Source organism: Cuculus canorus, chromosome 8 (genome assembly GCF_017976375.1).
Source record: "Cuculus canorus isolate bCucCan1 chromosome 8, bCucCan1.pri, whole genome shotgun sequence".
Lineage (NCBI taxonomy): Eukaryota > Metazoa > Chordata > Aves > Cuculiformes > Cuculidae > Cuculus > Cuculus canorus.
In genome coordinates, this window is record NC_071408.1 from 31,212,322 (window position 1) to 31,236,421 (window position 24,100).

The 24,100-nt window shown below is 38.4% G+C and overlaps 1 long non-coding RNA gene across 10 annotated transcripts in view; it reads right to left on the reverse strand.

The window, feature by feature from the left end:
- Nucleotides 1–24,100, reverse strand: part of LOC128852928 (uncharacterized) — a 210,220-nt gene that overhangs the window by 11,706 nt on the left and 174,414 nt on the right. For 5 of the 10 annotated variants that reach the window (XR_008451064.1, XR_008451062.1, XR_008451067.1 and 2 more), the window contains 6 exons: nt 22,873–24,021; nt 21,955–22,075; nt 20,321–20,564; nt 16,017–16,090; nt 10,098–10,265; nt 4,781–4,983 (listed from right to left, as the gene is read on the reverse strand). This is a non-coding gene — a long non-coding RNA (uncharacterized LOC128852928). Of the gene's footprint in view, nt 1–4,780; nt 4,984–7,662; nt 7,744–9,753; nt 9,814–10,097; nt 10,266–16,016; nt 16,091–20,320; nt 20,565–21,954; nt 22,076–22,872; nt 24,022–24,100 lie in introns of all 10 variants that reach the window. The other 5 variants (XR_008451063.1, XR_008451065.1, XR_008451070.1 and 2 more) reach the window with 5 other exon arrangements.

The window sequence follows — 24,100 nt, forward strand, 5'->3', positions numbered from 1 at the left end:
TTTAGTGAAAAACAGTAATATGCTCTTGGTTTTCTCTATTGTTCAGTGACCTACAGCGATGCCAGCAATGTGTGTAGCGCTACATCTGCTTGACATAGTGCTGTTTCCTTCAGCCTTCCATATAATTCTTCACAAACTACTTCAGTAGTTGAATTAATCACACCTGCAGTCGTTATAAATCAACATAGCTTCATTACAGTTAATACAATGATACTGATTTATGCCAGCATACGTTTTAATTAAAAAAAAGTTTGCTGAGCCACAATTTGATGCAGAGACATTGTTTAATTTGTTCCCTTTCTGCATATTTTCTTCCTTATGAAATGCAACAGCAGAATGTTCATAGTGAAAAATGAAAAGTGGTAGGGATGCACAAAGAAAAAGTGTATGGTGCTTACAAAAGGTTCATAATAGTGCTGATCTTGCTCATTTTATAAATCACATTTCTAATCCCATTATGTTTCTCTGTTCCATCAATCAATCTAATATTATTACTTGAGCTTTGAGAGGGGTAGATCTGCAGAGGGCATGGATTTCCTCTGATAGTTCCTGTTACCAAAAGCTTCCTCCTCTCTTTTTTAATATTCTGTGAGCTGAAAAGTATTGGGTTAATTACTGCATTGCGTCGTGTAAACACAAACAAATCCGTCCATTAGTCTGGAGGTGTCTGGCCTTCCACTGCTCAGCTTTCCGTAGGATTCGACTGTGCTGAAGTAATCATATTTTAGTTTTTAGAAAATGTACCTTTAATTATACAGTTATCTTCAAGACAAAGGGAAAAAAAGTTTTTTTCTTGGCTCTTGGAAGGCAGCATTTCATGCCCCGATGATTTTTTAAAAGGAATTGAAAAAGTAAGTCTGAATAGTTTGAGAATAAATTACTCCGACATGAAGTGAGCTCTCATTCACCAATACTTACAAATAGCTTAAGCAAGGATAAAATAACGTGTATTGTAATTAATATTTTAACTTGCTAAGAAAAGCTAAATAGTGAGTAAACCCCTTCCCCTCCTCCTTCCGCCTGATAATAATGAAGCCAGGCAATTTCAAGAGAAGCAGAGCAGCCAGGAGTTTAATGTTGTTGATTAAGAACATGTTTCCATGGCGGCTATTATGTCCCTCTTTAAAAGATGAAAACAAAACCAAGCCTTATTTCCTTTTAGAGCTACAGGGTTTCTTCTGCCTTCATAAGACAGACAACAAGAAAATGTTTAGACATAATTAAAGACAATTAGGCTCATCAAGGCTCATTCCTGGTCTAGCTCCACTTCTTCTCCCTACAATGCGTGCTAATTGCTGCTTCAACATACCAAGTAGCACGGGCTATTTTTTTGTGCTTCCACAAACAAGACGATTTGGTCATTACCAGCTTTGACAGTGTGAATAAGAGACTTTTTTGTTTGCTTTTTTAAAGATTTATGCTACATGTCCTATTGAATCTGAAAATAAAGAATAATAAATTAACACTTAGCGACTGTGTAGTACCTTCTGCTAGAGGATCTCAAAGTTCTTTTACAAACATTAATGAATTAATTCTTTCTACAATTATGTATAATAGGTATCATAATCATAATTTTGTGGACTACTGAACATAGACACAAAGAGGTTGTGTAGCACATTTAGTGTCACAGTCAACACGCTGTGATGTTGGTCTCCTGTTCACACACAATGGTAACATTAGGTTGTTTGCCATAAACATGCCTCCTCTGTATCTGATTTTGATTCACTGATCAAAGTGAATCAAAGTGAGGTAATTTAGGGTATTTAAATGTCTAAACTTTAAAGAAAGGTTTCTAGAGGGAAATTAATAAGAGGCAGATATCCAGAACTAGATACAAAAAATTCAAGAGCATCTCCGTCACGTGTTGCAGTGGAGGCTATTAGGTAGTTTAGTTATCGGAAGCAGAAAAGCACAACATCTCTGATTTTCAATTTCTAACAGCACAGTCATGACTGCTTAGCTCCCACCAACCCCTTCACATAACACTGCAACCCACCTACCCAACCCAACAGCTCTCCAGCCTTGGAAGCATTCGGATGACACACACATTCAATATCTCCACCAGAAAATGTCTCTCTATTCCTTCTAAGTCCAGAGGAAACACAAACAGGAAACCTCATGTATGACTTTATGATTTTGATCATGCTTTTATGATTTTGAACGTTTTTGGACATTATGGAACAATACCTCCTCTGACAGTGAAAGATAGTAAAATCGTTTGCATGTTCACCACTTAAGAGACTGCAGGAAACTCATTAATTTCACTTCTTGGTACACAGCAACTACTTCATGTATCACAAATCACATATACAAATAACTGTGAATGACATAGGTACCAAACTCCCACCAAAGTCCAGCCTGCATCCATAATTTAGACACTTATCCTATCTTCTCATCATCTAGACCTGCCTAGTAAATATCATCAAATAGATTAGGCTTCTCACAGGAGTGCTCATTCATCACATGTAAAACCTGAATACAATTCTCTGCCTTAGAGAGACTGAAGCTCACCTGTCCGACCCTCCTACTTCCCTATTTACAAAACCATGAATTGGAAGAAAAGAGGTACTTAACTCTTAGTTATAGTATTTTGTTTTGATAACTATTTAATAATTAAAAAAAAAAACAAACAAAAAGAAGAATGCAGGCAACGACACGAGCAATAGAAATAACATATCTGAGGTTTTGAAGTCTCTACCACAGGCAATGTTTTCAAAGGTGAAGGGCTGAAATCCACAGAAGATGAGGAGAGTGAGGGGATTGGTATAGATACATAAGCCAATACATACCAGACATTTACCTGATGTTCACACTCCAGGCTTTTAACTGAATCCAACCCAAGTCTGGAGTGCTCATAATAAAAGCAACCTAGGGTAGAATTTCCAGAGCCTATCTCTTGGACTCCATCCACTTCTAAGCTTCCTTTATCTACTACACTTTTGATCAAGGACAATAGATATTTTCAAAGGCCTCAGCTGAGACTATTCCAAGGTTTTTCTTCTCCTGAGAACACGAAGTCCATTAGTAGAATCCTTGTTCTCATGTACTCCCTTGAAGCTGATCTTTTCAGCCTTTACCTACAGCAAATATCAGCCACAAGATATTATGAAATAACGTGCTCATGTTTTCTAATATCAAACTTGCTGCGTCTTAACTGCTTTCAACTCTATTACACTGAAAAACGCAAAAAAATTTCCCATCTAATCCCCTTAAAGTGATTGTCTATATGCATAGAAGATAGAGATGCCAAGTTTCCAGCTGGAATTGCTCACATATTGTAGAAAAAACCCCAAAACAAACAAACAAAAAACCAAGAAAAGAAAAGAAAAGATAAAAAGGTGGGATAATAGGGTCTTGAAAGATCTGGAATTTAAATGAATGAAGCACTGCTATAGTTACAAGTTGCAACCGATTTGCCTAGCTCCTGCTCCCCAGTGCAAGGGAAAGGTAATTTCAGCATCCCAAACGTGCTTTTCTCTCCCCCTCTCTTCAGCCCGTGCATCACCCCTCCTCCAGCTATGTATTCAGCATTACCCCCACACAGACTGTAAACTCTGTGGCATTTTATTCTATTGCTTTGTCATGAGCTCCCTATAGGAGTTTATGATGAGGCATTTTCAAGACTTAACTTGCTGAAAAGCACCACATAGATCTATTAATCTAAAGAGTCTTCCCTTCCTTGCTTTACTTAAGACTCCAAAGTAGCTTTGTTTTTCATGATCTGTATGTTGGTCTTTCTGCAGGCAGGAGTCTACACCTGCCCGATACTCTCCACAACACAAAGAGATTCAGTACAACTTGGACTGTGCGCAGTTGGTATTATTGTTCCAAAAACCAAAACACTTTATAGCCAGTTTTTCTAAAACAATTCTTCATGTAAATATGACCTTAGTATTTATGTGAACTTGATGGGTTTATGTCTTCTCAAAAACCTAACAAAAGGACCAGAACATATTTTCATGCTGTAATAAAGCGTATCCATCCCTATTTTATCTATAAATAATGTTTCTTTAGAATAAGGACTACAGAACGTCTGGTGTCCATCGCAGAAGTCAGTCTTACTGGAAAACAAAGCACATACTTACCTGTCCCTACATGGAGGTAGCACAAAAAGGGTGAAAATTACAATACTTCTGAAAAAGGAATAGTTGGTGTTTCAGATTTCCGTTTCCAGCTCTCAGGTATGGCACTTTTTTTTTATACTATATGTTTTATCACACATTTCTTACATTACAGATGAATCTATTCTAGGGTCAGGGAAGCTGGGTGAATATGACTAGATACATGGCAATCCAACAAGAGTGATTTACAGCATGTCACTTGTGTGAAACAAATTGGCACCTAACCTATAGTATCTATGTTTGTATCTGGTTGAAGGAGATAACACTGTTTGTGAAGTACATCACATTTGTTATCTTGCTGTAACATGGATTTCCCTTGAAATGACTTACTTTTGTATCACTTGTGAATAGGTGGAAGAAATGGAAGAAATTTAGCACGGGTGCTTTCATATGAAGAAAGGAGACGGATGCCCTTAGACTAAGACCTCCAGTTTAATTCTTAACATACACACAAGTTCAACTTGACTTCACCCAGTGAGTGAAACAACTCTGATTTTTCATTTACAGACATTGTTCTTGAAGGGATTATTATTATGCTTCTTTAATTTGTCCTTGATTAAAATCCAGATTATGATCTGAGATCATAATGCTGACTGCTGAAATCACTCATATAAATTCAATCACAATTATTACTCGATGGCATATGTGTAATTACTCACGAGTGGGAGAAATGACTGCAAGCATTTCCTTGAATCCTGAAACTTTTCTCTTCAGAGACTCTTTCAGCCTTTGGCTTCTGACTTGGTTACATGCTGATCTTCTATTCTCCCTCTGCTGTTCTTCCTTGATGTTTTTACTCTTGTTGTTGTTCTTATTGAGTAAAGAGGCTTCAGGATACATTTAAGAACATTAACATTGCGACCTGGAGAAGGTGGTGAACGTTGTTAAAATGTAAATTCTCTTAAAATGTAAAATCTCTTTTTCCCATTTTAATGCCAATGAAGAAAAATAAAGACCCCCCAAATGCCAAATCTATTATCAGTGAAATAAAATTAACCAAACCCAGCTGGCAAGACTTATGAATTTAGACTCTCTCATGGTTTATTTTGTGATTCTTTTTTAATTTTTTAATATGAAGTTTATCAGTCAAAATTTTGAGATGACTATCCATGGAAAATAGGAATGGAAATAGAACACCGCTGTCCCCCCAAAAGTGAGGAAAGGCTAGAAACTGCACAAAGGTACCTCAGTAGAAAGCAACCCACTGTACTTCCCTGTAAGCTGGAAATGCTAGATTTCTTTATTTTTATTTTTTTTTAAACAGATAGAGAAATCTAATGGCATCCTGGGCTGCATTGTCAGCAGGTTGGGGTGGGAGGGCCATCCTTCCCCTCTACTAAGCACTGGTGAGGCCACATCTGGGGCACTGTGTCCAGTTCTGCTCATCCCGGTAAAAATGAGATGAGGACATACTGGGGAGAAGGGCCTCCAAGATGATTGAGGAACTACAGCATCTCTCCTACAAGGAAAGACTGAGAAACCTAGGACCATCCAGCCTGGAGAAGGCTCTCGTCAATGTGTATATGGAATCCTGAAGGGCAGGAGCATAGAAGCTGGAGCCAGGCTCTTCTCAGTAGTGCCCACAAACCAAAATACAGGAGGTCCTGTCTGAACATCAGGAAATCTTTACTGTGAGGAGGACTGAGCACTGGCACAGGTTGTGGAGGGAGGTTGATGAGATATAAAAAAACCTGCCTAGACATGGTCCAGGGCAACTGGCCCTAGGTAGGCCTGCTTGAACATGGGGCTTGGACAACACGACCCCCAGAGGTTCACTCAAATCTCTGCCATTCTGTGATTTTGTGATCTTTCTGATCTGATCTCCCAACCTTTCAAACGTCCTTGCTACATCTTCTCTTTCCTGTCCCCTCGAGTGGGAATCCTAAGCATCCGTAGTGCTTAGCATTGTCACAACTACTTGTAATGCATTGCTGGATGTATTGTCGTGTGCTATCTTGGAGAATTAAGTGCTATCTCACTCTTTCTGCTTCCATTCTTTTCCTTGGCAGTCCTCTAGACACCTATTCTCCCTTGCCTTGGCACATTCCTGAGAGTTAGCAATAGTAACTTTTGTTAGACCAGTGCTTCTGCATCTTTACAGAAAACTGTACATGAATTAAAGGGGAACTATCCATTTATCTAGAAAAGTTGTCTCCAATATTACAATTTTGAACCCCTAGCATTTGGAAGTAGGGGTCCAATAAGGGTGTAAAAGACACAAAATATAAGTAAAATTCTCAGCTGAGAAACTCTGGGTTTAATTCAATTTCAGGTTACGGGCACAAACACATCAGCTGATCATTTGTGCACGCACGTCATTTTTCAGGCAAATTATTTAAATTTGCTGCTACGAACAGAATATTTGCAACATAAGTAGGCACACAGAATTCTGGGCATATCATACATAATTAAAAAAAAAATGGCCAAAGGTTTCTTCCCTAATGAATTTTACTTAAGAAGCAACAATTCTAGAACCTCTGTTAAAAAATGCCTGGAAGCATTCCGTTAAAAATCAAGCCAAAACAAAATGAATTTTTCTTCTAACTGCATGGTTTTGTCTTTCAGCACAGAGTAGGCACAGCTAGTGTATTTTTTTCCTTGCCGCTGTTACTGCAAAGCATTCCCAGGATGCTATACCTAGTCAAACCCCATTAAAATCATCAGCAAATAGAAATGTCTTCAACCTAGATTTAAAGCCACAGCCTGATCCAGTATTTAAGATCTTGGCCAGGAATGTGTTCCACAGTCACCATCCATAATGACTGAGAGGTCAGAGGCTACTTTGCTACTCACAAGTGCAAATGTACTGGAATTCACTTGCTGCCAATTGTTAAGGCCAAGGCTTGTTTTGCAATAGGGCATGGAAGATTAAAATAACACAGGAAACTTGGCTAGAAGATAGGTCCAAGCGGACCTTGAAGGAAGTAATTACTTTGCACTACTGTACTCCCTCTTCTTCCCTCTGCTTTTTCACTTCTTTATGTGCTTAATTGTAAATTACCCTCCACTTCTTCTATCCCCATTTTAGTTTGTACCAGTGAAGCGACACGAAAGCCCTGGTACTAAAAACCGGTGCCAGTACTTGGTGTCTATGAGCCTCAGAGCACTTTGAGCGCTGGAGCTACTGACATTACAAAGCCCGTTAACGTAAAATCTTCTTTGTGTTACATTTTTTTTTTTTTGCAATACATTTCACAAAAATCTACCCCAGGGAGCCAAGGGGCAGTTGCTTCTTTATTACATTTTAGAAGAGCCACATTATTAGCGTTCCAGTCTATATATTATGAAATTAAGTGGATACCCTTGGGGTTAATTCCTTGTTGTAATTGTAATGAAAAGAAACAATTTCTAACCCTCCATTTAAGATCTATAACTATTAAAATCCACTAGTCCTAGTGACTCCTGGGGCCAGTGAAGTACTTCAGCGTATATGAAAAAGGGCACTCCTACAGTGTCCAATATCAGTAATTTATAAAAATAACAGCCTCCAAGTGGGAAAACTAACAAATGACTTTCCATTGAGCCCCTCCCTGCTGTTTACCATTGCATGCTGGATTCATCAACTACGTCAAATTATATGCATATCGAAATTATGGAGCTGGGTTCCAAGATTATATTTCACCTAGAGTAGGAAAGGTAAAGCAGGAATCAGATAATACAATGATTAAATACAAGGAAAAAAAAACATGCAATGCAGCCATAGAGACTCCTCTGAGGAAAAAAAGTTAAGTGACATTTTTTTTTTCCAGAGGCTTCTCTGTAGTAACCAATCCCACTTGCTTCAACAAATTTTGACTGATAATAAACACTTTTTTTAAGGTAATGGAAGATTAATCATCTATTTAAAAATATTAACTTCCCTCTGAAAATGCATATCTTATTCCGTTTGAGAGATACAGAGTAGTAAAAATGCCTATTTTCAATGTCTTTACTGTGTTTGCAGCTGTGCTTTTGGTGGGAATTTCTGCTCACTAGTATTTTCCTACTGACTTTAATATGGCCAGCTTTCACATCGTATGATCGTAAAATGGTCTGGGTTGGAAGGGACCTTAAAGATAATCCAGTTCCAACCCCCAAACACCTCCCATGGGATCAGGAGCTCCAAGCCCCATCCAGCCTGGCCTTGAACCCCTCCAGGGATGGGGCAGCCACTACTTCCCTGGGCACCCAGGGCCTCACCGCCATCACAAGAAGATATTTCTTCCTAAGATCTCATCTAAATCTCCCTTTTCAGCTTAAAACCATTCCCCATCATCCTATCTCTGCGCTCCCTGATAAAGAGTCTTTCCCCATCTTTCCTGTAGCCCCTTTATAAGTACTGGAAGGTTGCTGTAAGCTCTGCTCAGAGCCTTCTCTTCTCCTGGCATCACCACACGTGCCACGTTTCACCATTTCTCCTACATGTTTGTACCCCCTTTCACTTTTCAGAAGGCTCAAAAGAGAGCGAAACATTTTCAGAAATGAGATGAGAAAAAATAGATTTGAAAACTGCGGTAGTTAAAGGGAACTGCACTACAGGAACCTGTTATTAAATCATTTTTATGGACTGACTAGGTTTCAATTTGGCAGCAAACCTTTAGCATGTAATTCAGTTTGTTAGTAGCAAAATAAAATGTACATCATCAGATACTGTCTCCCAATTTAATATGCTTATTAAGATCACTGTTTCTATTAAGCTAAGAATTGTTTAAGTGCATTATTGTCTAACACAGCAGAAATCCCTCTTTGGTATGCATGCACGCTGAGTGGACACACTAATTTAATAGTAGGACTTTGTTAGAGTTACCTTGCGAATAAGAACATCCCTTTAAAATTTCAGGAATGGTCTGTATTTTCGATAAAGTTAGTTGTTGACATAGATAAAGTTACTGTTGTTGACACAGATTTAATGGCATTTATCTCTCCCCTTGTATTCATTGTAGTATAAACTACGATGAATTTTGTCCCTGCCCATGGCTGGGGGTTGGAACTAGATGATCTTTAAGGTCCCTTCCAACCCAAACTATTCTATGAAACTCCGTTAGGAGAAAGGAAAAGGATGTTATTGGTCATGAGAGAAAGAAATAGTAGTGGTTTTAAGAATGCTGCTGTCCTGGCTAATAAAATACGATGTAAATTGCTATGTACAGAGGAGTTTAGATTCTCTCGGTTATTTTAAAGGGAAAGAAAGAACAAGCCATCGTTTTACGTGTCACAGATCAATGAAAAATGGTTTTAGTTTTTGTAGATTTTTGTAAGTATTTATTGTAAAATCATATTAATGTCACCTGTTACTATTGGCAAGCCATGCTGGAGAGTGTCCTTTTTTCTCCAATGTTTACAAGCCATTTTCAGATCTGATCACTCACAGCTTGTGCATTCTCTACTCATTACGCCAACCAGTGAAACCAGCACCGCCTTCTCAGGCTGCTACCTTAGAAAGACTTAAATTGCCAGCTTGAAAGGACTATGACTTGTTACTCTTGCCTGCTTTCAAAGGATTAGAGAAAGTTGTAATACCAGAAAATAATTGCAATAGAAGATAAAATTGTAAGGCTGGCAAGGAACTACAAATACTTTTGTTTTTATCATTGGCCCTGCTTAATGTGCCAAAGATATGGATCTTCAGCAACGGATGATTATTAGAACTTACATAAAACGAGCAGGTGGCCTCTATCTCACTGGACAGCTGTTAGCATCACATCTAATGAAGCTGAAGAGAACTATTGTCAATAGAAGGCTGTAGGTTTAACAGTTTTCGTGATCATTACATCCCTTTTAATAAATCAAGATCTGATCAGAAAATACATGGCTATCCCTAAGAAGTGGAACGCTTTCTAACATCAATTGTGCAGATGGCAGAACTGCACTTCTCAAGGCCAGCTGCTAATTATCCCGTATCAAATATGGATAGGGGCGAGTAACTGAGCAGGATGATGATACTGGGAACCTCAGCAAGAATGGGAAATCATTAAAAATTAAACAGGGAGCTCTGACCTTTGAACTTCTGATCGTATCTTCCTTATGTCACAGAAATGAGTTTATTCAAATCCGTCTGCAAGTCCGTGCAATTTCATTGCTGATCACGTACTGATGGCTTTCAGCTTTCCTGAAGTGGGACAGGGCAACACACTGATAAGGCCGAGGTCCTTGGAAGCCATTGTCCTAATTTGCAGTTAAAAAACATATAAATTTTATGCTAGCATCAGAAATAACTTACAGAATTTTGTCATTAAATGCTACTAAATAAAGCCATATAAGTGCTGAGAATAGGTCCTTATTATATATATATAATATATATTATATATGCGAAGGAGCACGCACGGGGGGAACATTAACCCTATTTAACAGACGAAGATGCTATAATACCCCTGAGATACTGGGTCTGTGGAGCCTGTAGGTTATGCCTATTCACTTTGATAGTTTTAGCAACATTATTTGTACTGTGACTGCTTTTAGTCAAGGCAAAATTCATGTTAGGAAGTTGAAAAATAAACATAAAACAGCACAGATGCTAACATCAAATTACAACTTGAATAATTGCAGTATAACTGCCTAAAAATTTATTGTGATTTCAGTTCCATAAAGGATCTCTTACTTTTTTCTTACTTATATCCCTTACTTCTGGAAATATAAACATAACTACATTTGTGAAAGAATCTGTTCACCAAATGTATACTTACCAGCTCTGAACAGCAAATATAAATATATATTAAATTATCAATATTTCTTGTCTAATACTGAGCAGTAAACAGGTAAAAGAACTCAAAGCAAATAGCAATACTGGAGCACACCAAAATGGTAACGACATTCAGCACATGAGTACTAAATGAGTACATTTAGTTATTATTTATGAAATAGTGACTAAAGGTAGGAATTTGCTTGTTACAGAAAAAAAAATCCAAACAAAACCAGAAAGAAATATTCACGTTAAATGTTTTTTGTTCAATTTTAATATTTACCATCTTCGCTACAGTTGTAATCTCATTTGAATATATTCCTAAGCTGTCTTTCACAGAATGCATTTTGTGGAAGAGTTAAAAACCACAGGTTAGACCCCCTTCTCTCTTCATATGCACTGTCAAACCATAAAGATGAGAAATGCTGCAGTGCTCTTGGCCTGTGGTACATGCTGGTAATATATTTGTACGTAGTGAACAGCTCAATAAAAAAACCCAACACTGGTAAATTCAGTGAAAATCAGCATACAAAATTTCCACTGAACTGAAACTATTTGTTTCCTCAAATAAATGGACAAGTCAGACGTGTACAATTTCCTCTTACATCCTAACTATGACACCATAGACAAAAGACAGAAAGTACGAACAAATATCAGTCCAGAACCTACCTTGGTTCAGCATTCACCTGGGAAAAGGGAATTCTGGCTTCTAGTTTCTGCATTCAATTGATATTTGGAATATCTCCATCCTAAATACCTCCCTAACCATCAGGGGATGGGGATTCGGTCATCGTCACAGACAGAAACTGAAGCCAGGACTCCTACATTCCCAGTGGACTCCCAACACTAGTGTGTGATCAGATAAAATCAGGCACCTGGCTAGATGGGTGCAACCCAACCTGAAGGGCAGATGGATCGCCTAATGTCTTTGACCCTTTGGGGAAAACAAAGAAAAAAGAAGCCTGACTCATACAATAAGTATCATTCAAAGTCATATCTAAACTATTGAATTCAGCCACACAGCAGAGAGAGAACTTACTCATGGGTCCTGCAGATCAGCACCACCATGACGTGCCAGAGCTGAGGACAAGCTACCCAACCCCAACCCTAGAGGTGTTCAAGGCCAGGCTGGATGAGGTCTTGAGCAACCTGATCCAGTGGAAGGTGTCCCTGCCCATGGCAGGAAAGTTGGAAATGGATGATGTTTAAGATCCCAAACCGTTCCGTGATTCTATGACACACCGCAGCTGAATATGCTGTAGAAGGACACTCTCCCCTTACATTCTGATGGTAATTTTTCAAAATGCAACTGCCCCAGCTAGGAGAATGCATAGCAAGAGGAGTCATGCACCATCCGCGCTCATGCCAGCACACCACACCACTCAAGCACAGCTAGATGAGGGATTTAAATGGGCAAAAGGGACAACTATACATCCTGAGGAGCCTTTGTATTTCTTTAATCTCACGTATTTCACATCGCGATTAACTCACCACTTGCTTAAACCATGAAGAATTTTATTAAAGAAAAAATAAAGTGAATAACCTGTCATCTCCTCCCTGATGAGGAAACAGGTCTTCAGTGTGGAGAATATTTGGAGCTGTTTACAATGCAGAGGTTGCAAACTGAATAGCTGGCGTGGTAGAGGAGTATTGCCTACAAGCACCTCATTCAAGTGCATGAGGAATTACCTCTCTTTATACATTCTGTTTAGGAAGTGTAATGGTCTGAACTGTTTTGTTCTCCACATACATTAAAAGCAGATTCATCTCTTGAGTTAAAGAAAATAACTTAGCACTGTCTCCACAGACTTTTAAATAAGTTCCTCCCCTTTTACTCTTGGCATCACTACAGATGAATAACAGAATATTGGATGCTTGCTAAAGATCCGTAGGCTGTTCCATTTGCAAAGAAAACCTGAGCTCTTTCAAAGAAGCATGTCAATTCCAGCAGAAAATATGGCACTACTGAAGTTACATTTTAATAGTTGGATAAAACCCATGGATCAGGCCAGGTTTTGTCTTCGTTTTACACTGGAACCTTGACAGTTTCTCATTTATACTCTGCGAAAAATCAATTAATAAACCTGTCTCTGATCATATGCATTAATCTCAAATCTGAATGTTAAACCAATTAATTCTGTTGTTAGGGAAACATTCTGAACCCCACAACTCACCTCCCCAAAATTCAGAAATATTTAGCCATGTGTACAAGTAGTGTTCAATTGTAAATGGTAAGAGGGCTCACACAGGTGTTACCAGAAGCTTTATACTCCACACAGACTTCTTGTGCTGACATTTAGAAGTTAAAAGCAGAATATCTATTAGATTTTCTTCTTGGCCAAAGCCTGGTACTCATGTCTTAAACAAAGGTATTCAATACTCTTCTTCTAAGCCAGTTATGGATTGAGTCATTCATTAACTCTGGAAGCCATCTTCAGGTTTGCTGAAAAACTTACTCTTTTAGATTTCTAATGATTTCTAATTAGATTACTAATGACTACACTATTGAATTACTACCACTTTATACACTGGAGTTATTTTTTTCCCTAAAGCATACAGCATTTTGAGTGCTCTGTCAGGAGTTTTCGATAGCAGCAAGTGCAAAGTTCAGAATTCGAAGTACTTAAAAAATGTAATTAAAACCTGCTCAATACCCCCCCAACTACACCCCTCGGGTCCCAGGAGAAAAAAAATACATTGCTGAGATCACTCACCGGGCAATACAGTCCCACTTTTGCAACAAAACAAATAGTTTCATTGAATGGGACTGGGGCGCAGCATTAGTTTAGGAAAGCACAGCAGCAGAGCGTGAAACCTTTTAAAAAGTAGGTAAAATATACCCCCAACCAGGGTCTAGGACAACTGACTGCTGGTAGTACTCCAAAGATATTTGGACAGGCTCTTCTCCAGGCTGCAGGAGAAAGCACTACTGCACTTCTTGTCACCTGTAACGCCTGCTCAAGTTTCTCCTATTGGGTGCTCTCTAGCAAAAATGTCATGTCTGCATGGGGTCAGCTTGGCTTCAGCACCTCTGTAGCTACTGTGAGGGGGTTTTTGTGATGCTGCGTAGGTGTTTCCTGGGGCATCCACAGGGACTCAGTTCCTGCTGCAGCCGCAAAATAAGTCCAGGCACTCATCCAGTCTGTTGGTGCTGGAGAAAGAGAGATCTCAGGACAGATCATTTAGATCCTGAAGTCTTCTGCAACATTTTCATTACCTTCCATGGTGCTGCCAAGTCTCTCTTTTCAACCCTGTCCTTGTAACTTTGGAGGAGGTTTAACAGAATAGTAGAGTCCTCTCTACTGAAGACACACTTCTGCGATTGGGCAAAGGCTCTGAACAGAGCACCTTGTGTACATCCCTAGTGCATCCTCTGGCCGTGCCTGGGTGAGCTGGAGTAGAGCATATGCTTCCATTCGTTATTCAGAAAAATAACATAACGAAAAAGCACAACAGTCAAAATCCAAATGGATGTTTGCGCTGTCAGGGTGCGTTATTCGTTTTGTTTGTTCTGTCTCTTCTTGCAGTTCCTCAATGTCTGAACAGATTTTCGGCTGTCATCTATGTTCAGCATATACTACATCGATTAATCATTACCGTTACAGTTAGCCACCTTTTCCTTTGAAGATGATTTAGATCACATTGTGATAACTTTGGATATACTTCTTATAATTTTACACTTATCTTTCATATATATATATATCACTTAATTTTGTGCATATAGATACCCTTCAAGAGTTCCTCCTCAGTGACTTCTCATTTTATGTCTTGTCTTAAGAAACTTTAGCTCCAGGCATATTTGTATTAAGAACTACAAGAATACCACGATGAATAAAAAAAGTGTAATGCGATTGGAAGAACACAACTTCTAATCAGCCAGTAGTAAATTAGTCTGAGAACACTGAGTTTATCAAACATGAAAAAAACCCAAAATAGATGCTGTTCAGTTCTTGATATTTATTTTAATTCTTGTATTGGCCATGTGTTGATCCTCCATCAGAGGATGTTAAAATTCTCTCTTGCTTCCTATGTTATGAACAGATGCTTTTAAGAGAGGCTTATAGTTTTCATAGTAAGATCACGGATATCCACAATAAAATATACTGAAAACATACTCCAACTCCTTAGTTCTGCATCAGAAACAGACTGAGGGGTAAATGTTGCAAGCTGTGCAATATCATTATCAAGATTTTTGAGAGAGGTAGCACAACATTTCTACCACTCTCCCCATGTGGGCATCAATGGAATGCCAGAAAGCTTGGCACAAAGCTTATCTTTTACTGTACTAAATAAAGTCAGATCATGTTTCCTACAACAAGAGGGTGACGAGGAGAAAGGAAGAGTTAAATATTATTTTAAAAGGTCCAAACCCTGTGAATCCTTGTTTGTTGGAGTGGTTTGATTTTTGTTGTCCCATTCCTTTGCATAGATTTTTTGATAGGTCAGAGAATGACATCTCCAAATATAGGCCAGCACATCTGTGGTCCAGACAAAGAAAGTGATAAACATTCCCATGATAAATGATATTTCAGGGAAGGATACCAGATATCTTGATGAATGCTAAAAAATTTCCATGTGGAGAACAAATGCTTTCAGAAAAAGAGGAAGATATAATAAAATCAAAACCATTTCAGCAACATGAGGCAAAAGGGGAAGGCGAGGAAATGCAGGAGTTGCCTTTGAAACTGCACTGAAAGTGATTCTTTCCTTGTTAATCTTTTTCAACCAGGGTGTCTGTAGCTTTTATTAAAACCTTCACTATGTGTGTTGGGCTCTGAAGAGATTTGAGTTAAGGTGGATCACAAGTGTTTTCTTCCAATGGAATTCTGATAGTCTCTGGATGAAATTGAGTATTAACTTACAAGAACTACTAGAAATGCTTTCCTCATTTCCAAAAGCCTCTCTCTCAGTTATTTTTTTTCTTCCCCCGTATAGGTAATAGCCAGTAATGCCCATTTCCCCCCACTTTACCCTTAAAAAGTTAAAAGCAAAATATTTTCAGAACAAATTTCCATCGTATGAACAGTTAATTCAGAATTTGATGGCACTTTACTGTCCTCGCTATGCATAGTTCCCATTTAAAAAAGCCTCAACCCTAGAGTTAGAGTAGAAGAAGCAGTGCTTACTTTAGTATTTTTCTCCCCTAATCCAAGATAAATCTCTATAATTAGAATTGACTGCTTTTTAAAGGAACAGAAATGGCAAATGGCTCTATCTTAAATTAAAAGATCTGTTACCTTTGGTCTTCTAATTCTCCTCAGCGATATGTTGTCTCAGGAGGCACTTTCTCATCCTTATGAAAACTGCCGTTCTGTAGGTGTAAAGAGAAAACAGATCATTGGAGTTATGTACTAAATGACTGCCTAAGGAAGATATATACAAGTTTAGAGCAATAGGAAATAATTGCCAAGTATGTCATGTATGAACATTTTATTAAAAAATCTCCATAGCATAAGCTGTTCATCAAATAAGACATTTTTATTGAAGGCTACATTTTCATTACCTCATGCAAATGGGACATGGGAAAGTAAAAAATAGAGACTCATCATTTCTGCTTTCATGAGTTGAACACCTAGAAGCTTAGTGGCACTTCTGGGACGCCACAGTTTTGTATAGCCATGCTCTAGAAACCCTTATGGCCAGCAGTAAGAGGTGGCATGTCCTGCCACGATACCATGGCATGTCTTTTCAGTTAATTGTGTGTTATTTTTGCTCCCAGTGTTTTCTTTTCACTTGTGTCCTATAAGCTTCTCTATTTAGCTTCACTGCTTCAGTGCTGCTTTCTGTCTTGCCCTTTGCATGGCTGTGGCTTTAAATCTAGCCCTAAACGATCCTCTCATCTTGTAGGCTCATCAATCTTTCTCTTCCCAGACAGACAAACGGCAGATATCCTAAGGTCTGCCAGGTAATTTGGGACTTTCGAGAGCTGTTGTGCCCTGGAATTAGTAAGCACTGGTGGCACGTACAACAATGACAATGCTGGGAGTTATTTGATGTTTTGATTACAAAGTCATTTGTAAAACAGTAACCGATACCATTTGTCTGAATACTCACAACATTTGGTGGATAGTACGTACCTGATTTTCAAAAGACCTGGATCCAAACCAGTCCAGCTTTTTTTAACCAAGACAAAGCAAAAGAGTACCTAACCAAATGTACAAAAGGCAAAACCAATTGTCTCATTTGTCCCTCCTCCAAATGCTTAGTTTTATTTATTCCAACAATTATTTAATCTAGTTGTTGTAATGCATTCAATGCCTTCTCATTTTCAGCCCTGTATGTATTGCCCTTTAAAATTACACCATACAACTGAACACCAGCATCCAAGGGAGGAATTTTAGGAGTTATCAACAGGCCAGACAGCTTATGGTTGCTGAACACAAGGTATTTTGACCCTTCTGGCTAATTCCACATATTTCAGCAGAGCTGTGCCAACAGTGAATCTAAGCCATTTATCTGAATTTAATCTGTTCATTACCTCCAAAAACTATTGCAAATAAAGAGGCAATCAAGTAGCTAGAAGGACAGAAAAGAGCGGTAAGGTGTATAATAGGGAACCTTACAGAAGACAATCAGAGCACTGATTCCTTTCCTTCCAAACAGCAGACAATAACAGTTCAAACTAATCACGATTTAAATTTTCTTCTCTACATTTAATTGATACTCTGGAGACTTTATTCAGCTCACTCTAAATCAGTCCCTTGGTAATTGACTTCACCGATAACTGGATCAACCCGCGGGTAAGAGCTGGATTGAAATCTGTAGAGCATGAAGCCCTCTGCTTTATACAGCAGCGACAGCCGCTCCAGTACATACACAGCGCAAGCAATCGTTGAGAAAGGCTTCAGATACCCTGACAATATATTTTACCTCGAACTGGTAAAACAAGCTCAGTGTTTACCCAGTTCTTGGCTTCTTCCCTGCTCCTACATTGGGAGTGACACTTATGAAATGGATAACTTTCCCAAGGGAATGAAGTGAAGAACAGTTCAGTTTACAAACTCAGGGCTAAAAAGGACCTTTCAGGTAATGCTTCCAGTGAGGACTGATTGGGATGTCTCTTTACCCGAAGTACTCAACTCACCCCTGCATCCCTGTGGACTACCGCCACCTGTCTATTATATTCTAGTTATTGTCAAATAAAATTCTATGCATTTAAAAAATTTCAATAGACATTGCTATTTAAAACACTTTCCAAACATACAACAGAATGTGTCTTTTGGTCAAAGGACACTCTTATCTCACTATGGTCTCTAAATCTGTAAGTTTTTCTGAGGAACTGATTGTTGACATCTGATTGCCGAGGGTGTGCGACAACAATGAAAGAGAAAGATTAAAGATGTTTAAGGTTCAGATATATCTTGACTATCTTTCTCAGCACACTGACATAGGGATTAAACACAGTTTCTCAGAAAAGTGAAGAAATTATTTCAATAGAGTCTAGACAGAATTAGGTAATGTATGGATTGTTACCTGGAAGAATGCTCTATCCTGAAAAAGAATAGCCCTTCAAGTAGGATAGTCAATGATAACATTCCAAAAAGTGTTCGCTTATTTATTTTGATCAGACTTCAGAATATTTTAGGTTTGGTGTGGTTTTTTTTTCCACTCTTCAGGGAAACCTATTAAATTTCAGTGTCCTTGTACTACTGTCTCTGTCTTCAAACTGTTCTCCTTCAGAAACAGTATTTTCATTCTTCTGTCCTCATAATAAGTAACTGTAGTGCCAAACAAAGCTCTTCCATCTTAACAGCAGCAGTAGAGATCAATCATCTAATGTGGTCTCGAGCCTACATTTTACCAGATAATCTTGACCAAACCATTTAGCCTTTGGGAGCTCATGTACATGACTAACATATGGCTGATGACCAACAAATGATTTAAATTCACTGGAAGAAAACCATAACTCTTGTCTACTGCAGCTGCTCTAGAAACCTGCAGCATAAATTTGAAGAGAAACCCAGGGGGGCAGGAGCAGGCATAAGAACAAACTCAAAGTGGCCCGGGTCTACACCACATTTCTCTTAAGCTAATATGATTTTTCTTTATAAGGCTACGAGATATTCTAATTTGGGTATTTGATCCTTTGAATAGTTCTTTTTTTTCTGCCTAGTAATTCTCAATAGAGTTAATTCCCAGCCTTTCCTGTGGCTGCTTTCAGCGCTTGAATACTCAATAAGAAAAGGTGTGGGGGACAACTGAGGAGGAAAATGGTGAATTGTAGAAAAGGAAGGGTATTTTAGTCTAAAATATATTTGCATTTCAAAAGTTTAGAGTAAATCATGTGCACTTAACTGGCACTTGCTTTTTTAATTTAATTAATGCTAGAAAGACACTCTTAAGACACAGTGCTCCAAAGGTGCTTGGAAGGAAGAAATTGTCCCCCAAGTGTCTGATGTGAAGAGCCCCTGGGTGACACTCAGAGTAATGCACTTTTTGAGCACTTCAACTAACTAGTGTCTTTCAGCGTTTAATTAACATAATTTGACACAATTATAGATATAAACACTTTATAAGCACTTGGTACTAGGAGTGTCAAAAAAGTGTTGATCTCCATCAGTTCATACTGGAAACAAAAAGCTCTAGCACAGCACTCAAACAAATGCTTAGAACTGTTCCGCACTACTAAGAACATTCAAAAAAGCAGTAAAAATAAAACAAGAAAAAGTGGCTTTTTTAGTGGTGTGCTTGGCAGTGATAGGTTTATAGTCGGACTTGATCTTTAAGGTCCCTTCCAACACAAACTAGTCTATGATTCTACGAAATACAGCGTTTATTTTCTCAATACTGCTATTGAGGCCTCCACTTGCTTAACACACAGAAATGTTCTCCCAGAAGATACTGCCAAGAACAGGTTGCAACAGGCAGAGTTTGGCCAGTGAACCCCCACCAAATGCCTCCTACGTGTGCTCCACTTCTTATCTCAGCAATAAATCCTGCTTTTGTGTTGAAACTTCGTTGTGTTCAATGGGGAAAAGAGAAACAACACGAAGCTCAAGTTTGCTTACAGGACACTGCGATATCACTTCTAACCCTGTCTTTTGATCCACAGATTTTCTTTTTCACAGGAAGCATTTTTAATTATTAACTTTTCAATTAATAACTTCCAGGCAGTCCAAAATTTCAAATCAGGGTGAAGACTATGTTTTCAGTAAAAATATGGTGAAAGGATCTGCTTCTGAACACCGATTTGAAACAAAACATAAAAAAAGCCAACGGAGTGTGCTATTTGCTTCTTTCCCTTCTCTTCTTATTTATAATTTCACAGGCATTTACTCAAGCCAGAGGTTGTGTTTTCCAAAGACAGTGAAGCACATAAAGCCCGATATATATTATCAATTTTTACGTGAGGTAGGTCAGCTAAATTTATTAATGTTCCACCTGACAGTTCCATTAATCATCTTAACACTTTGTAATCTTTTTGCCCGTAAAGTGCAATGACAATTGATCGTATTAATCATCAGTCATCACATTAAGAATCCACGTAAACTAAACCAAACAAAAAGCAAATGTAAAAGATGACAAAGTCATCACGACTTACTTTCAGTAGGGTTAGCACCTCGCAGATTTTGAAAAGAACTCATTAGATATTGGCTCTGTTTATCTTGTTAAGTGTTGGAAGTGCATTCTTGCAAGATCCATCTATTTTGATTTAGGGTATGTCTGATTTGTCTTGAAATTCTCTCTGTCATGCAGTTGCTGAAGCGTTGCTAGCCCAAACCAGACCAGAACAACTCTTCATTTAGGTTTGGAATAAGGCTGGGAGTGGTGTGTAACTGAGGATCCTGAACAAAAAAAGAATAAAATAGCTTTTTTTTTTTCAAAAAAAAAGAGGCATCCAAAGAATAAAAGGAAATTGGAAACAGTAGGAATTACAGGATGATCTGAAAAAAATCAAACCAATTTTTTAGGCACCTACCAGCAGAGACTGCAAAAACTGTGGCCTTTCTTTCTCTGTCTGAAATTTGCCATCTACCAATTCGAGGTACTGTTGCAGCAAAGCACTTAAGCACTGCTTAAATCCTCTTGAAGTCAGAGGGATTTAAGTAAGTGAATAAAATTATGTGCATACTGAAGTACTTGGCTGGGCTGGGTTGCATTGTTGAATTTGGCCATGGACAATTTTAAAAGATTACTCCAGGACTGAAACTGTTATCTGTAATTTCCTTGACAAAAGAAGATGTATTCTGCCTTTCTCCCTCTAATACATTTGAGATAAATAGGAGAGCAGAAACAGCTAAAATTGGCTGTTTTTCGGGGGAAGAGGGAGGGGGAGAAAGTCTCAAAGAGAAAAAATGCAAGCTGTTTTCTTATTTCTTTTCTGGATAAATATACGTTTCAGGTTCTTGATCCATCTTTTCTAATGCCAGTGTTTTCACAGTCAAGAGTTCTGTTTCTCTACCAGGTTATACATTCTGTCTTTCAGTTTCCGGGATTTTGCTGTGAAAAACACTAAGGGTTAGAGATTTTTATTTTTTTTTTATTTAAAAACCCACCCATTCTCCCCTAAAAACAACTACAGTTGAGGAAAAGTCTAAAATTGATTGAAAACGCTCCAGCCTCACTACTATCTAACCACAGAGGCATTTCTTTGTTTGACTTAGCCTAATTCCTCTAGGATCTAAGAGCCTGTTTCAGAGCATGTTCAAAACTCTTCCAGATTTAGCACTTCATTTATTTTTTTCTTAAGCCTGATAGGAATCCAAAAATTATGCAGAGGATTCCTTAAATCCTGAAGGGTGCAAACCGGGTTGGGGGGGGGCGGGGAGCGGTGGCAGAAAATATACATAATGTACAAACAGAATTGACTCTCAATGAAAACATAGCTAAATGTTCTTTCATAATGCGAGAAAATGATGGTGTAATAGCCTAGGAGGGAGAGCACTTACTATGAATAGGAAACGTGTTAAATTCCTTAATCATCCTAAGAGGGTTTACATGCATATCTCACAGCAAAGAAAACCCCCACACTTAAGGTTTCTTCTCTGCAGGTGCATTTGCAAAGAAAACTGCTAATGTTGTTCTGGTCTACAACAAACTGTTCTAGGTTATAACCTATGGAGCTTCGGGACCGCAGATCCCAAGCTGACGGAGTTCAACTTGAAATCTCTAGATTTAAACTTAGCTCTAGACGGAGGGGGGAATGTAAAGTAGATTTCTTGAAACATAGCTTACCGCAGAGCTTCACATGCTTCCACTTCACATGCAGGTGTTTAGATAACTTTTCTTAGGTCATAATTCCACCATATTCTTGTCAGGTAATGTGGAAGAGATTAGATGTCCAGAAATTAGATACCTAAAATACAAAAGCACTTTGGATGGTTATGGTTCATATTTAACTTACTTGTTAGAACTTAGATTTAGCCCTTGTCATGCAACAAATGGTTTCAGCTTAATGGTTGGTGTGACTGTAATTTGATGACAGAAAGAGGCTTTGGGTTTTGTCGTGGTTTTTTTTTTTTAAGACAAAAATAAGGTATTGTTACGTTATACTAGTTTACTCACCTAATTCTGTTAGCAAAAAAATATCTTTTCCATGTCTGGTTAAATGTAAATAAAACTCTATAGCGGAACAGTTGATCTAGATGACAACTATCTGTCTGTTACTCCTCAGCTGCCACTGCTTCATCAAAACACTCTGGCATTGTGGGACTATGCCAGTTACATGACAAATAGGGACCAATGTATAGCACAATGCCAGATTTCTTAATAGAAGCAGTTCTGGAACAATCAACCTCATCCCCTTGCTCATTTTCAAACCCTGAATTCATTCAGCATACATTATAAATCTCTTTCTTCCCCAGACAATAAGCATTTGGGATCCTCTGGCATTCCAAGGTCCTTTGCTCACAAAAAGGTCTCATTTTGTTCCACTCATAGGTTTTCTTTTTGCTCTCCTCATAGCTTTAGTCATAAAATAGCTTTTTACTTAGAAAAATGCATTAATTGAATACATAAATACCATTAATGAGTAGGAGGGGATATGTAAATGACAATATACTAAGTAGACAATCAAAACAGTTAAAATTGCAGATACATAAAGACACTGATGGAATGATGATGACAGTACTGAACTATGTACACTATACATACCCTTATGATGGAAATGATATTACTTAGTTGGTTGGATTACGTATCCCATGACTGTGTTTGTCTTGATCAAGGAAAGGGTTATTGTTTGGCATGGACGTAACAACAGAACACAGTACTCCAGTGGAAAATCTAAAGCAACCTTAATAGCACAACACAATCAGACCCACTTAAAACATCATAAAGTCATTACGTTTTGGGAAGCAAACACATTTGTTCAGCATCTATCTTAATATTTTGCATGTGATTAGCTCAGCTCTGTCACACTGTGTAAGCACGCCAATAACATATTGTTGAACTGATATCAGCATAAATGAAGCTTATTTTTTTTTTTGTCAAGGGCAATAAGAAGCATCCAGTAAATTGTGCTATATCCAGGCCTGAAGCCTAAGCTGCAATCCCAGATACTTATGGAAATCAGACACAGCTGGAGTTGATTCTCATTTACCTTCTCTCTGCAGCTGGATTTAATTCACAATTACCTTCTTTATGTTTTTGTCCAAAAAGAACATATTCAATCTTTGTTAATTTTTTTCTTAGACATCACCATATGCACCTATTTATTGTCATTAGGAAGTTTTGATGATGGTCTTGACAAGTATCTTTATTTTAAATAGGCTGAGTCACATTCAGAACTTCAGTTAATTCCGCGATCTGCTTCGTTTATTATCTACCACAGATGCATTGTTCCACTTCCATCCCAAACTCTGCTCAGGTTCTGGCTGGCCAGTTTGGGCTGATAGTTGCTTGCGCCTGCTGAGAAGAAGACAAGAAAATCCTGTCTTCCCTTTCCTTAAGCCTGTCACGTTGTTATTAAAGCTTGACGCTTCCCTCTTGACAAAGTGGGAACACAAATTTGCAGTAACATAAGCTTAAAAACGCTCAGCTGTGCAGATTTCTTTTCTCCCTCCTCCAATCACTCATATCAATCCACTTTTTTCTTCTTTATTCTCTTCCTCCCCACAACCCCACTGTTTGTAATGAAAAGAGTCTGCAGGCGCACCGAACAGAGCGGCTAAAGTCAATCTGAGGGAAAAAGATTTGTAGAAGCACCACAGAGCTCAGCCACAGAAAAACGGCCATGGGTGTCAGGTACAGCTGCTGCAGATCTTGGAGAAGCACAATGGTTGGATCATACTTCGGAGCAGAGTTCTGAAAGAAACGGACAGGGGAAAAAAATGCTACGCAGGCAATCACAATCAGCTCATAGGATGCAAGTGAGCGCGCCATG